Source organism: Myodes glareolus, chromosome 15 (assembly GCF_982192425.1).
Source record: "Myodes glareolus chromosome 15, mMyoGla1.1, whole genome shotgun sequence".
Lineage (NCBI taxonomy): Eukaryota > Metazoa > Chordata > Mammalia > Rodentia > Cricetidae > Myodes > Myodes glareolus.
Window position 1 is genome coordinate 60,301,489 of NC_142040.1, and position 17,101 is coordinate 60,318,589.

A 17,101-nucleotide genomic window follows, 5' to 3' on the forward strand; every position below is an offset into this window, starting at 1 on the left:
AGGAAACAAGTCCCAGTGCCATTATCAATGGCTTTTCAGAAAGACTCCGGGCCAGTCACATTCAGAGAATCTGGCCACATTCAGAGAATCTGGTTGGATTGTGTCCTCGTTCAGTCCCAGTCCAACTGGCCTTGGTAAACTCTCATTAGATCCGTCCCCTTGTATTAGTGGGTGATCGCATCCCTCGCAGTCCTGATTTCCTTTTTCATTTTCTTCCTCCTTCTGCTCCTCATTTGGAACTTGGGGGGCTCAGTCCGGTGCTCCAATGTGGGTCTCCGTGTGTATCGCCATCCATCGTCGGATGAAGGTTCTCTCTGATCTTGCCTTCTTTGCTCACGTTCTCTTTCCTTCTGCTTCTCGTTTGGACCTAGGGAGTTAAGTCCAGTGTTCCAATGTGGGTCTCTGTCTCTATCTCCATCCATCGCCAGATGAAGGTTCTATAGTGATAAGCAAAATATTCATCAGTATGGTTATGGGCCTAGGCCGTTTCAGGCACCCTCTCCTCTGTCCAGAGAACAATCTGGGGATCTCTCCTTGGACCTGGGATCCCATTTATAATCAAGTCTCCTGTAACCCTAAAATGACTCCCTTAGTTGAAATATATTCTTCCCTGGTCTCATATCCATCCTAACTCCCTCCCCCCATCTCAGCCCACCTAGCTTTCCCCATTTCTCCCCTACTCCCTTCTCTCTAACCCTCTCCCCTTCCAACAACCCTCCCACCCCACCTCCCATGCACCCGAGGTTACCTGGGACTCTTGTCTATTTCCTATCTCCAGGCAGATAGCTACATGATTTTCATCAGATTCACCTTCTTATTTAGCTTCTCTAGGATCACGAATAATAGGCTCAAAGACCTTTAATTATGCTTAGAATCCACATATGAGTGAATACATACCATATTCCTCTTTTTGAGTCTGGCTTACCTCACTCAGTAAAGCATTTTCTATTTCCATCCATTTGCATGCAAAATTCAAGATGTCATTGTTTTTTACCGCTGAGTAGAACTCTAATGTGTATATATTCCACACCTTTTTTAACCATTCTTCTATTGAGGGGCACCTAGGTTGTTTCCAGGATCTGGCTATTACAAATAGTGCTGCTATGAACATAGTTGAACAAATGCTTTTGTAGTATGATCTTTAGCCATTTTTCAGTTGAGGGGCATCTAGGTTTTTCCAGTTCTTGTTATTAGAAATAATGCTGCTATGTACATAGTTGAACAAATGCTTTTGTAGTATAGTTGAGCATCATTTGGGTATATGCCCAAGAGTGGTATTGCTGGATTCTGAGGTAGCTTGATCCCAATTTTCTGAGAAACTGCCATACAGATTTCCAAAGTGGTTGCACAAGTTTGCATTCCCACCAGCAATGGATGAGTGTTCTCCTTACTCCTCATCCTCTCCAACATAAGCTATCATTAGTGTTTTTGATCTTAGCCATTCTGACAGGTGTAAGATGGTATCTCAGTGTTGTTTTGATTTGCATTTCCCTGATAGCTAAGGTTGTTGAACATTTCCTTAAGTATCTTTTGGCCATTTTTTGGGGGGTGGTTGTTTTTTGTTTTTGTTTGAGACAGGGTTTCTCTGTAGCTTTGTGGTTTGTCCGGAAACTAGTGCTTGTAGACCAGGTTGACATTGAACTCACAGATATCTGCTTGCCTCTGCCTTCCGAATGCTAGGATTAAAGGTGGGCAGGCGCTGCCACCAGGCTTTTTTGTTGTTGTTGTTTCTGTTAAATTTTAAAAAGAAATTTTCCTGATGTAATATGTCTAATAAAATAAGTAAAGCTTTTATTTTCTCAACAACCTTGGCATTTAGGGTTTCTTTTTATAAGATATATAAATTAACACAACCTTCATTGTTACATTTCTTTTAATAACATAAAGGATGCTGTTATTGTCTTTTGTGCAATGAGACATAAAGTTCAATTTGTTATTATCCATTTGCACTCTGTGCTGGAGAGGGAACCTTTCCTTTACCGTACTTGCCAATTACCCTCGATTATCTTATTTTTCTCCAAGAGAAACGACTATAATAGGTACGGATTTGAACCTGAAAAAATGTTGATCACATCTCCAGTATAGAGGGGAGAAATATGAAGGGTTTATTTAGAAGTAAATGTGGATGGGGCTAGCATGCTAATTTACATCAATCATGGTAGTACGATATCCTGATAAGACTAGGGCTTAGCAAAGATGAGGAAGAAGTGGATCGTTCTACCTTTAACTCAAAGTCAGAGTTTATTCAGTTTAGGTTTCCTGCAGCATGAGCTGTGCTGTTTAGATCGTCCCTTGTCTCTCGCCAACTCCCGACTCTGCTTTTAACAAAAGGAAGAGAACCGACAGTATATCTTCCTAGAAGTGATTTTGGCTTCCCCATTGGATAGGATTGCCTAGTGTCGAGTCCAATATTTCTGCTGTGTGTTGGGTATGAAATCTCATTTTCATATTTCCCATTTGTGCAGTTTGTGGTGAAGTTCTCCAATCCCAGCAGACACATGCTAGCTGTGCTAGAAGACAACTTTTCATAAATCTCTCATATTTCTTCATTTCTGGGTATTAACAACCAATTCACTTAGATTCATCTACACCCAGAGTGACATCAATATGAAACAACATGCTCCCCGGTGATATCTGAGAAACTAAGATACAAAAACTCTTTCTGCATTCCCAGTGAGAATCTGCTTATATTTTTAGGAAAACCTGTAACGTCAGAGTTTACCTGGACTCAGTGTTTGTGAAATGTGAACCCGTCTGCTGCATGCTTACTGGATTTCTGTTTCCGGATTCCACTGCAGACCCTGCCTCTCCAATGCAAAAAATGAGGCTTGGAACTTTTGTTTCTTTGCAAATTGAACATCAGCCGAGGAGAACAGATAAGAGAGAGCAAAGAAAGTAGGTTGATTAAGTTGCATCCTCCTAAAAGAGATGGAGAAAAATAAAGAATTATTAGAAGGAGGTGGGAAAGAAGCAAATGAAACTTGATGTCTAGTAAATCCTTATAGATGGTGTAGGTGATGGAGAGGGAGTGGGTAGATCAATGAAAAGAGGTTAAAAGAATGACTATGAAAGGCAAGGAAAATAAATTACTGATAAAATTTTCAAAGCTCAGGAAAAATCACCACATTGCAAATAAATGGACTTATTAGAATTAGAGTTCCATTTGTACATTTTTATCAGATTTTAAAAATAAAATAAGATTTTCTTGTATTCTCAAATTGACTTGTATTTAAATAAATGTTATAATTGATTATAGCTTTACAAAGGAAAAGCAGATATTTATAAGAGTGTAGCACATTAAATATTGTCTGTAATAAAAATTTTGAATATAACACCATATAACTAGCTAAGTTCCTAACAAAGATATTTTAAAGTAACTCTTACTATTTATCAAAGGAGTGAAACCTCATATGAAGAAAAAATAATTTGGAAAAGATAAAAACATTGTATCAGGTGAAGATCCAGGTATATAGGTTTTGATATTATTTAGTAATACTCTTCAATGCAGCAATACCTACCCAACACTACCCAATGCTTTTGAACAACATCATTTGAACACATATTTAGATCATGATACTGGGAAATACTTACCTATCTGGTGTGGGATAGTTGTCTGTATTCTGTGAATCATATTTTAATAAAACGCTGATTGGCCAGGCAGGAAGTATATGCGGGAAAGCCAGAGAGGAAGTAGAGATGGAGCAAAGAGACTGGGAGTATTCTGGAAAGCAGGAAGCTCCCTCCGCAGTTCTGCCCAGACCACCAGAGGGGAAAGATGTAAGCTTCCCCGCTGGAAAAGGTACTGAGCCATGTGCTAACGTAGAGAAGGATAATGGGGTAACATAAGTTATAAGAGCTAATAAGTAGCCTGACCTAATGGGCCAATCAGCTTTATAACTTATAGAGATCTCTGTGTGATTGATTTTCTTTGTGACTTGCTGGTTGTGGGGTACTGGGCGGGAACCCCCAACAAGCCGGCCCTCATGTTACACCTATCTGTGTCTAAATGAGAAGTTCTCAAGAAGTTTTACATACACCGGGCAGGAGCAGAATGGACATCTCAGGGCTGACTGCATTTCATTGTTTCTGTCTTTCTTTACCATTTACTTTCTCTCTGGCCCCCTGTTTTTATGTGGTCTCTGCTTTTCTTATTGGTTCTGTATTCTGTAGTTTGTGTTGTATTCTGTCTAGGGACATCAGAGTAACACAGCTAACTCTTTTTATACAGATTGGAAGAAGTTTACAAATTCTGCTGACAATGCAGAAGCTTTATTACCTCTTCTTACCCAGCCTGGAAATTCACACGGTGTCATCGTGGTAATATTCTATCAACTTCTAGAGAGCCTAGGTGGACAGAATGAACACCATCTCTTTATATGAATTAGATAATGAGAGCACTGAATTGTTCCTTTTGATCCGAAGATGCCAACTTAATGAAAGATGGCTATAAAAAACACCACACACACACACACACACACACACACACACACACACACACGGGAAAGATTATCAGTGAGTATTGAAAATCTAATAGCCTTGTTAGAATTGCAATAGACGGTTTGCATATCGATAGCAGAAAACACAGGAAATAAAGCAAAATACAAGTGATAAAACAGGATCCAAGGCAAATTCTCTTGGGATTAATATTTGAATAAATAGGAGTTCCAGAAAAATGGAATATGTATGGGCAATGAAAGTGAGTGACAGCAACGAAAACTTTATTGCTGTAACCCTGGGCAGAAACACAGGGATTGCAAAGAGCACGTGCCTTGTGAGCACATTGCAGTTTTGATAGAAAGAGCAAACACAACAAAGAACTCTGCCATAAATTAAAATTTTAAAATCGAGAGTATAAATTGTTCTATACTCATTCAGAGAGAAATGCATAAATCCTCTACAAGAATCAGACCTTAGGAAGACTACAGATTTACTTGTGGCAATATGAAAAGATGATAATGCAATGTTATAGTCTACATTTTCCAGAAAAATAATAACAAGTCTTGATTTCTTTTAGCAACAACAACAAAAAAATCACAGAAATCTTTACACTTCTATTTGGGTATCCCATCAAATCAGAGAGTAAATAAACAGAGAAAAAGGAATAAAACATGGATCACTGAAGGGGCTCAGCCTATAAGTACTTTCTGCTGAGTCTGAGGACCTGTGTTGCATCCACAAACCCTATGGAGTAGATGCACAGGTTATGCTCTTTACACCACATGCAGGCTGTGCATGCAGTGTATTCACACACACACACACACACACACACACACACACACACAGAGTTGTATTAAGGTACAGAAGACTTGAGAGCAAAGGGCTCATAAAAAACTACCACAGGATGATAGCTATTAACACTTTAACACTTTGGATCTCACACAAGGCTTTAGAAACCTCAGAGATGTTAGGAGATATGTCTTAAAATGCCTGAGACTCTTATATCCTTATTTGGGACTAACGCTCGTTTCCTTAATTAATAGAGGAAGCAAAAAAAAATAACATATACATCTAAGGATGATTCTTTTTTTTAATTGAAAATAGATTCTCTCACACAATACATCTGAACCATAATATTCCCTCTTCCCCACTCCTCCTAGCTCCCTCCACCACACCTCTAGCCCTGATACACTTCTCTATTTCCCCTTCAGAAATGAGGAGGCCTCTAGCAGAAGGTAGACAAACAGGACAAAACAAGACACAACAACACAAAGCAACATCCTCATATAAAGGATGGATAAAGCAATCCAATAAGAAGGAAATAGTCCCTAGGGCAGGCAAAAGAATCAGAGATACATCTACTCCACTGTTAGGAGTCCCATGAAAACACCAAGCTAAGAGCCATAACATATGCAGAGGCCTCATGCTTGCTGCTTCAGTTTCAGTGAGCCCCTATGAGCCCTGCTTAGTTGATTTAGTGTACCTTGTTCTACTGATGTTCTCCATCCCTTCTGACTTTTACAGTCATTTCTCACCCCCTTACTCAGGGATCCCTAATCTCTTAGGCTAGGTACCCTAAGGAGAGCTCCACTTTAGACTCATTCGGCACCTGCTCCCATCTGCTGCTAGGGGAAGACTTTCTGATGATGACAGGGCAAGGCTCTACTCTGTGATGTATGAGTATAGCAGAATATCACTAGGAATCATTTCTTTCTTTTACACACACACACACACACACACACACACACACACACACACCCTGCCAGTAGTGTTCGTTTCTGCCCTGAGTCTCTGAGCAATCCAGTGTTTGGTTCGTAGCCATCCAGGCAGGATTGTGAATGGGCTTCCTTTTGTAGCATGAAACTCAACTTAAACATTGATTGGTCATTCCCACAAGTACCAAGTACTGGAAGGGTGAATAGAGAGAGAGAAAGTGCTGGGAAAGAGAGAATTGGGAAGCTTTGAAAGATGCTGTGGAAACCCAGTATAGTTGAAACTTCCTGAATTCTACAATGGTGATCATAGTGAGTACTCCAAGTAATAGTGAATTTGGAGTCTGAACTGACCACTTTTTGTAGTCAGGCAAGATTCCCAGTGGTAGGGCTGTGTTACATTTTTAGTTGCGTCATTGGTTGAGAAAGTTCCCCTGAGTTCCCTAAACAATTCCGGCTGATGCTAGGACAGATGGTAGCTCTCTGAAAACTGACAGTGGGGCCCCAGTGCCGAGAATAGCACCCACACAGCTCACTGAATGTAGAGAAATAGAGCTGGTACCTGCATGGAGCCCACACTTCTAAGTTCTAGTCTTCTTGGAGCAAAAAGGTACTCTGTAGACATCAGAAAGAGAAACCTGGACGCCAACCCAGTCACAAAACCCTCAACTCCAATTTGTCCTGCCTGTAAGAATTTGTAAAAATGTAGTTGTTATGAAAAGAAGACTGTAGTATTAGTGTATATGGGGTGAATGTGATGGGGAACTTAAACCAATCACATTCTGCTTAGGGTGTATCCCCCTGGGGCCACACAAAACAAATAAAAGATCAAGGTGCGCTTGCCACTTGCTCTTTCTTTGCCCCTGCCTTCTCGGACGAACCGTTGAGACTCTGGTGTAAGTTTTCCTTCATTCTGTTTACAAAAGCTGTATCTTTTATATTAAGCTAGTCTGATTAACTTTTAACTACCGATCGACCTCGCCCCTTCATGAATGAAATTAACCATTGATTATATAGAGGAACAGAACCAAAATTTGTCTTGTAGTCAACCCTAATGATGTTGACAAAGTTTGACTAACGGGTGAAGAGCTGTATACTAATAAAACCTAACAGACAGAATAAAAATATTCAACAGAATTCCCAAATGAATATCAGATATCTATGAGATCATAAGCAAATGTACAAGAAAATTATTGTTTATAAAATTTTACTGAAGTAAACTGAAAGTACATTGACTACTTGACAAAGTTTCTACAAACAACAGAAGATCTCACAAATTCTAATAGTAAGACTGAGCAAATTATGAGGAAAGTAAGATTAGATTATATCATATTTCTGAGGAATCTACTTCCAATTTACCCAAATATGTAGTGGAGTGGCAGACTATAGAAATGATCTTATCTAATACTAGCTTGGTGAACCGGTTAGTTTAATTGGCGCTAATTATAGGGACCTAGATTAATCTAAATCTTTGAGCAATCCACTCTCTCCAGCAATTGTCTACTACAACTTATGTTTAGATTTGGAGGAATTTTGCTCAAAAGACTGATGAGTTCTCAGGCTCTTCCAAGAGGAATGATAATTGAGTTCATCTTGGGGTGGTCTTCAATTCTTAAAGATAATCACTTATATTTCAAAATAGGAATGGCCATGTCATGCCAGAGTTTCTCAAAAAATATTATATCAAAAGCCAATGAAATGTATTCATAAAAGAGCTATAAATAGTTTTTGAAGAGGAAAATTATGCATATATTCACAATCATCCTTTAAATGTAATTTGTAAACTGATTGCAATTTTGATTAAAAATTTACCAAGGATTCTTTTTATTATATAGAAGGTAACATACATATTTAAAAATCCATGTTTCAACCAGAAAGTCATGATTTAGAATACAGATAAGGAAGAATACTTGTTTGAATATTTTCAATGACTGTTGTAAGGCTTTAGAAACTGCAGTACCGGGATGTGACAGTGGTGCCCTTCTTTGTTCTTGCTGATGTAGCCCAGAGACTTAAGAGAAATTTTCTTTTCACATTTCTGAAAAGTGAGAAACCCAGTGCTAACCTGTTGGCATCTGACAAGGGCCATTTTGATACACTGTCCCTTGGTAGAGGCTCCAGAGGATGTGAGATCAACACAGAAACAGATGTGTCCTTTGATTCTCTGGTCATTCCCACGACGAGGAGCACTCTTCTGTGATAATAGAATCAGTCCCTTTATGAGGGCAACACTCTCGAACGCGCCTGGCCTAATCTCTTCTCTGAAGGCTTCCCCTCTCAACACAATTGCAGTGAGGTTTAAATTCCCACCACATGCTTTTTGCTAGAGATACTCCAACAATAGTGGTACTAGCTTGCTAATAGACAAATGGGATGAAATCAATGCTCTAAAACATACCTGTGGCTACTAACAAACGTATTCAGAGGGCTTTATTCCAATTCAAATCAATGACTTCCAGAATGACTAGAATATGAAAATCCTGATAAGGAAAACATTCCATGTGTGATGCCTGTTAAATTCTATACACGTGGCCAAACAAAATGCAGATGGTAAATGTTCTTAAATTTAAAAATAAAGCTATAAAAATACTTCAATAGAGGAGACTGTGTGAAGCCATATATATGACAGTTGGCTAGTTAGATTATTTCTGTAATGACTTGCAAAAAGATGTGGAGTGACTGATGGATGATCTTGACTATTAAAATCAGATATTTCTTTACAACACAGAACCTATTATTACTGAAAAAATATCAAACCTATGTAACTAGTAATGACGTAATTACACTTTTGTAAGTCAGAATACATAAAACAGTCTTAAAACTGAGAACAGCATGACAGCAGATCAAGAGGACCACAGGGAAAGACAGATATGAACACACACAGGAAGCCTGACAGATCTTAAAAAGTAAGTGTCATGAGTATTTCCTAGGTATTGCACATGTAGCATATTTTCTCAAGGGACAAGAATTCCAGTGCTTGGAGCATAGTAGTAACAGCCACAAAATTGCATTTAAGAATTGTCTCTCTGGGTAGTAGGTAGATTAACCTTAAAAGGATACAAAGAGAAGTTAAGAGGCGAACAAGCATCCTAGTTGATAGACTATGGGAACATTATAGAAGCAGTGAAGACTCTGAAAAGCCATTGGGAAAATGATTTGATTGTAATATAAATAAGTAAAGCAAAAACCATGAACAAACCCTGCAGGCATTTCTGAATTTACATTGCAGTATCAACTTTAAAGGTTTATTTTTAATTTAGAAGGCAATTTAGTATATATCATCATGGTATTTTTGAACAAAAAGAGGTTTAGTGGAATTTTTTCCACCATCTTCCCCTATCCATGCAGGAAAACCCTCCTCTTGACCCCAAGCTCCTGTTTTTGTTTAGATGGACTTTTAAAATATCCTTCATTACCTATGAATCTCAGACTTTACAGTTCTAACAACTGAACGCATCAAATCCTTAATACTTGCCCCCATCAATTATCCCCCCCATCCACTCCCTCTTATTTTACTCAACAGTTGAACATCCTCCTGGAGGAAGAGGTCTGTATGTTTCCATATTCTGCTTTGGGGAAATAATCTGCTTCTCTCTTCCGAGCAGTGGACATTTCTCAAGAGACTAAGCCTGTGGTTTTAGTCTAGACACTTAGAAAGCCATGGAATGCCCATGTAGAAAAATGTATAATTCTTAGAGTTCTGGCTGATGTTTCTGAATGACTTTCAAAATCCATCTATTGTCTTTCTTTATTTGGTATGTTATATTTTGAACTTCAGAATCATTAATTAATGAAATTGATGATTACAAATGATGCTACAGAAATTGTCAGAATGGCATTTAGCATGTCCTATAGTTTCATAAGTTTGCACAATCTTGAACCTTATGAGATTTACTGTACATCAATTGTACTTGATTTTGTTTTGTTGGACTTTCTTTTGTTTTTCCCACTTTGTGAACTCTGGTCTTGAATTATTATTTCTTCAGAAATACTGTCTTCTTAAACCATAGATTTTCACGTTTAAGACTGTCCATCTTAGAGTTCCTGATGCTATGCTAAAACACCACGACAAAAAGACAAATCAGGGAAGAATGGGTTATTTTCATCTTTCACCTCCATTTCATAATCCATCAGCACTGTCACTGAGGGATTCAAGGCAGGAGCCTGGAGACAAGAAATGATGCCGAGCAGAGGTATGACTTCCTGCCATGCCTTCATAATCTTATACACCACGAGAACACCTGCCCAGGGATAACACCACACAATTAGCACCAAACCACCCACATCAATCGTTAATCAAGAAAATGCCCACAGGTTTGACCACAATCCAATGTGGTGGATTTCTCAACTGAGCATTACTCTTCTGAAATGATTCTAACATGGGCTAAAAATTAACAAAATTTAACAAGGACAGATCCCAAAAGACTGGTTTCCCAGATAGCAGCTAGTCACCAGATACATTTATACCATTATGACTTTCTCTTTATTTTTATTTATTTGTTTGTTTTGGTTTCTCAAGATGGGGTGCCTATGTGTCCTGAAACTAGTTCTGTAGACCAGACTGCCTTCAGACTCACAGAGATCCTCCTGTCTCTGACACCCAGAGATTTACTGGGATTAAAGGTGTATACTACTATTGCCTGACAATTCTCTACGTTTAAAAAATATTCTAATTATTTTTTGAGAGTTTCATAAAATGAATTTTGATTGTATTCACTTCTGTAACCCATCTTTACCCAGATACACCCTCATTTGCCTGTCCTTTCAGATTCTTGTTCTCTCTTTTCCCAGATACACCCTCATTTGCCTATCCACCCAGCTTCTTGTTCTCTCTCTCTCTCTCTCTCTCTCTCTCTCTCTCTCACTCTCTCTCTCATCTAATATCCATCTATCTATCTATCTATCTATCTATCTATCTATCTATCTATCTATCTATCTATCTATCTATCTTTATCTGTCTATCTATCTATCTCTCTTTATCTACCCATCTATCTATCTATCTTATCTATCTATCTATCTATCTATCTATCTATCTATCTATCTATCTATCTATCTATCTATATCTTTGCTGCTATTGTTCTTTAAGCCCATCTTAGTACATTTTGTTTTACCCACATAGTTTTGGTTTTGGGACCTGACCTAGAGTGTGGTCACACTTACAGGGATCTACTTTTAAAGACAATTGACTTTCCCTCTTCCTTTCCCAATATCTATCCGATACCAACAGTTTCTCAAATCAGGATGGGGCTTCATGCTTACATCTGTTTTACCTGGTTTGAGATTGTGCAGATATTGTTCTTCTTGCCACAATACCTGTGTGTTCATATGTAAAACTCCATTGTTGTTTGCAGAAAACACTGTTCGCTTGTAGTCATCTACCACTTCTGGCCCCTCTTCCTTGAATATTCCTGAGCCTTTTGGGGTGTCCTATGATATAGACATCCCACTTAGGGCTGAGCTTTCCATAGTCCTGGATTCTCTACATCTTGACTAGTTTTATGGCCCTTTTGTTAATTCCTATCTATTGCAAGAAGAACCTTCTCTGATGAAAGTTGAGCGATGTACTAATCTATGGTGTAATACTAAGTCATTGGAAGCCATTTGTATACTACTTCTATTTAGTGCAATATTAGCTGTATATCTTCCCTAGGGCCTATGACCTATCTTTTGAAGTGGGTCTTAAGTTCAGAGAGTACTTTGTGGTTATTGTCCTACTTAGGTTTCTGTTGCTATGATAAACACCATGGCCAAAAGAAACTTGGAGAAATAATGCCTTTTTGCTTTACATGCCCCAACACAATACATCGTTGAGGAAAGCTAAGTCGGAAAATCAAGGAAAGTTCCTGAAGGCAGAAATTGAAACAAAGACCATGAAAGAATGCTTCTTACTTGCCTGCTCTCCATGAATCACTCAACATACATTTTTTATACAACCCAAGACCACCTCCACATGGATGATTCTACCTACAATATACTAGGCCATGCTAAATCAATCAAGAAAAAGAAAGAAAGAAAAAGAAAAAAAAAGATATAGGGAGACTTGACAGGTCAATGTGATATAAACATTTTTTTAAATCGAGATCCCCTCTTCCTGGTGTCTCTGGATGGTTACAATTGGTAATCAATAAATCAGTTGCATAGTTATTCCCAAAACACATATGCCACTATTATATCAGTAGACATGTCTTACCATGAAGATGGATGTTATAAAGTAATCCCAGACAAGCTCAGAACTGAGTATTATAGAAGGTTCTTTATTTAGGGGTAGATTCACAGATCATAGTCCTCTGCAAGAACGGGGAACAGGCAACAAATCCAGCAGCTGAGAGAGAGATCATGTTGCAAGCTTTATGGCTGCATTTATACTATAAGAGACCACTCATAAGTGGGCTGGTATCTTAAAGGCTATTGGCTGAAGAAGTTTCCACAAGGATTGCCGAGGCAATTCTTACTATAGTTCAAGGATTTTACAGCTAGACAAAACTGGTGATTAGGTTAATTTCATCTGATAATGTGCATAGCACCTTCTAGCATTATGAGGGTTAGCCAGTAAAGACAAAGGATCCAGCTGAGTACCATGTTGAGAATACTATATGACTATATGTTCTATGGCTGATATGTTTGATGTCTTCAAAAATAGAGTGTTACTGTCAAGTTTTGAATGTTACCCAATAGTTTTAGAAATAGTCAGTAATGTTTGGTGGTTCTTTGGTATTCTACAAGCAAACCACACAAAATAACATAACTCATTTAGGTACTAGTGTTTTTATTTGCTAGCATGTGGGTTTGAATGGGTTATTATTCTCTGGTTGAGACATTAATTTAATTTATACATGTGTAAGTATACATTTTAGGAAATGTCTACAATTCCTCTCCTTTTACTTCAATTCTTTTTAAATTTACAATGATTGAGTCACACTTACCTCAAATTTTTTAATTCTTCTTTTTCTTTTTTACTTGCTATTTTTTACACTCTGGATATTCCACAAGTTGCCATTGGGAACGGCAGTATCCATTTACTGATAGAACAAATGCTTCATTCAATTTAATTTGAAGATGTTTACGGTGACCCTGCTTCCTATTACAGAGAAAATTCTTTATCTGAATTACAACTTTTAAAAGTTTCATTTATGGTTTTACCAGTTAAACCATGTACACATCATATTCCAATTATTCTAATTTTATACTTTATTTGAACTTAGATATGAAGAGTAACATTCTTTTCCCTGCCTTACTCTCTCCCACATGACTTTTCCCTGTTTTATGACAGCATTTAGAGATGTGTCCCAGATTAGCCTCATACTCATAATCTTCCTGCCATCCGCCTCTATGCAAGAAGAGAACAAGATATTCTTAATGCAAAAATTATAGTTTTAACATAATAACTCTTCATGTTTTCCACCCTGCAATTTTTATAATTTCATTTAACTAAAAATCTTCATGTTTTTTAAAATAAATATCGTAAAATGCATCCAATTTTCCATCCTCTTAAAGATGCAATTGCAGAATTAGACTTTATGTCCATTGATGTCTATTAATAAATGTGTGTCATGTACTATAATTAGTAGGAGTGGAAAAGAATGCAAATGCTATAGTTAGACACAAAGAAAGTAAACACGTTTCTCTAGAAAAGTAATGTAAAAATAGTCTTTCAGAATAATTAAAATTTTAATATTATATGTGTGTGAAGCCCTAAAGTTTATACAGATACATATAATACACAGATAATTTTAGGTATATATGCATACACAGTAAAAAGCATAGTCTAAATACAGAGGGCAAAAGATGGAACAACCACACATGGAGATTGAAAATTTGGCTTATTTTACTAATAAGGCCTACATCAGATGACCTGAAATTACAAGAGAGGATAAATCAAGGAAAGCAGTCGCAGATAAGTGCCTGATTATAAAATTATAGATATCACTTACAGGATCAAACAACGAACCACGTTTTCTAAAGCAATTCCTGAGTCTTTTCTTGTGGAAAACACAGAAATTGAAGAAAAATAATTTTTAATTAAATACTTAAGACTGTATCTTAGGGACTCTTTGTACTCCTTCATACTGTACTTTACATCATTTTTATGCACATACTACATGTGTGTTATGCACATACTACATGTGTGTTAGCTGTTTCAAGGATAGTATTGATATTCTTTCTTTCAGTTTATTTTAGGGTCTCATAACAAAAGCAAAAACAAAGATTGTATTCATCTAAACACCATGCCTTTTTCTCTCCTTTGTGATAGCCAGGGAGATAGCAGGCGCTAGCTTGGTCCCTGGGGTGTCAGGGTATATGTTTGATACTCTATGGCTACCAGGGGAAAAGTGTCTCTGTAAACTGTAGAAACCAAAGAGTGTCTAATAAAAATTCTGCAACATCACTCGTCAAAAACCTTTAGAGCCCGAAGCACTAAACTCTCTTTATTCAATATAAAGAAATACAATTAAAATATTTATATAAACTCTATCAATGAATCCCATGATTCTGGCCTAGCTCCTTTAGTATCCTTTTGTGTTTTCCCTCACCGCAGTTCAACTCCGTGTGTAGCTATGAGGACGAGAAAGCCAATAAATTAAACTCTCGGGTAGGGGTGGTGCACTCGTGCCTTTAATCTGAACACTCAGGAATCAGAGGCACACAGATATCTGTGAGTTCAAAGCTAGTCTGGTCTACAGACCAAGTTTCAGGACAGCTAGTAGTGTAACTCAGAGAAACCCTGTCTTAGGAAAACCAATTATTCATTCAATCAATCAATAAATAAAGCAATATCTTTGTTATAGTCCAGGATCAGTATTAGACTCCTCAAAATAGAGGAGAAAATATTCTACTAGAACCTTTAAAACTATCTTCTGTAAAATGGAGTCTGGTATTTATTTTTAGTTCTTTTAGTTGCTGTTTTTGTTCATTTGTTTGTGCGATTTTAGAGGTGGAAAAGGTTTACTCGCCTTACACTTTCTGGTGACAGCCCATCATTGAGGAACGTCAGGGAAGGAATTCAAGCAGTGGCTGGCATCAGCAATTAGGATAAATGCTGCCTTCTGGCTCACTAACAAGCTTGTGCTTCACTAGCTTTTTAAAACAAGGTTTGAACATCTGTCTAAGAATGGTGCCCCCCACAGTGGGCTTCCTCTTACATCAATTAATAATGAAGACAATTTTACATGTGTGCATACTGGCCAATCTGATATGAGCAACCCTACTACTGAGATTCTCCTCTTTGGAGATGTTAGTCTATGTCAAGTTGATAACTTCAGCCAACATTATTGCTCATTTGTTTAATGGGGGAAAAAAAGTTTACTTGTTTTCTGCCTCAGGGAGAAACTCCTCATGCTAAAAGAGGATTATTTCTTCAAGAACCTTCTGATATGGGCTCTGTCTATCATTCTATCCCCATCCACCTACTAGTCCTACACATTATCGGCAAACTGAGTAATTCTCAATGGTATCACACAGAGTCCTCACATCTGTGTCCTCTAAGGTGGATCCATAGTCATAATTGTAATGGGCTAACTTTATAAAAAGTCAGATGTCACAATTTCCTACTTACTCAATCTAGACCTAACATTGTATTTTGTTTTGTTTCATTTTTGGTGGGGGAGTGTTTGGTTTGGTTTGATATGGTTTGAAGAGAACTCTGGGACAAGATTTTAAACGATAAACCATACATATTTTGGTGCTGTTCTGTGGTTCCCTACACCTTCCAAGCACTGATCTATAAGTACTCTGTTGCCGAACTCTTAAATCCTTTGTACTCATCTCTGCCTATGACACCAAAGATTTTTCAGAAACGTACTTATCAAGCTAAATAAAATACATGTGGTACGTTTAAAAATCATTATAGTTCCTTCATGATCTTTTTATTGCTCTTTTATCTCCTTATTGTTTCTATTTTTGAATGGAGAATAGTTTCATTGAGGTTTATAAAGCTGACCTATGCATTCTTGTCTCATGAATAGTTACACAGCATTCCTGAGAGGAACAGATACACACATTGATCATTTTGCAACTTAATTTGCTAACTTTCTACATTGTATCAGGGTCTTTCATCCTTTCTCCTTTTACTTCCCTAACCAAATGAAGAACTGCTTACTTATTTCTGAGCAGGTGTTTGCTGTGCTTTCAGCTGCGTTCTGTTGCTAGATCCTCTTTATCTGTTTATTGGATGCAAATTGGCCTCTTTGATTCAGTACTTCGATTTTTATTGTTGCACTGTTTCTTTCTGGAGCAATTAAAGCATTATCCCAATGTTGATGACACCTGTACAGGATGACATATTTGTCACATTCCTGGTGTTTTAAAAATAAATATAAGGCATCTCAGTTGTTTGAAAGGAAATGGAGCATAAAGTTAGAGGTGTATGTTAGAGAATCTACTTAATAGTTTATGATGATTTAGTTTAATGCATGCAGTCACACACACACACACACACACAGAGAGAGAGAGAGAGAGAAAGAGAGAGAGAGGAAGAGAGAAAGAGAGAGAGAGAGAGTAGAGGTGAGAGACAGGCATAGAGAGAAAAATTGTTAAATTGACATAGTATTTACTATAATTTTCTTAATTCATTATTCAAAATTCTGTTACAATTCTAATTCTGGTCTCCTCTTTCCTTCCTCAGTCTTTGAAATAGAGCCAAATATAAACAATTATCAATATCTATATCAATAGATAACTAATCAATAACTATATCAATAGTTGTTGTCAACTATTCTGAATATTAAATATTTCTATAAGAGAGGTAGTTTAATTAATTTTTTCTGAATTTCTTGTCCTTTACCAATAATATCACCTTTTACAATTATTTAATAAACTTTTACTTTTAATCTCTCCAGTAATGAGTTAAATATATTATTAGGATAGTATTGGTAAGTATTTTGTTATTTTACATTAAATTCACTTTTAATTGAGTGACATAAAAATTAAAAAAAAATGTCCTGAAATTGAAAGAT

At 37.2% G+C, this 17,101-nt stretch overlaps 1 protein-coding gene across 2 annotated transcripts in view; it reads left to right on the top strand.

Moving 5' to 3' along the window:
• The window catches only part of LOC125397464 (cadherin-10), a 186,329-nt gene that overhangs the window by 110,601 nt on the left and 58,627 nt on the right, over positions 1-17,101 (top strand). The gene's annotated exons all lie outside the window — the stretch shown is intronic.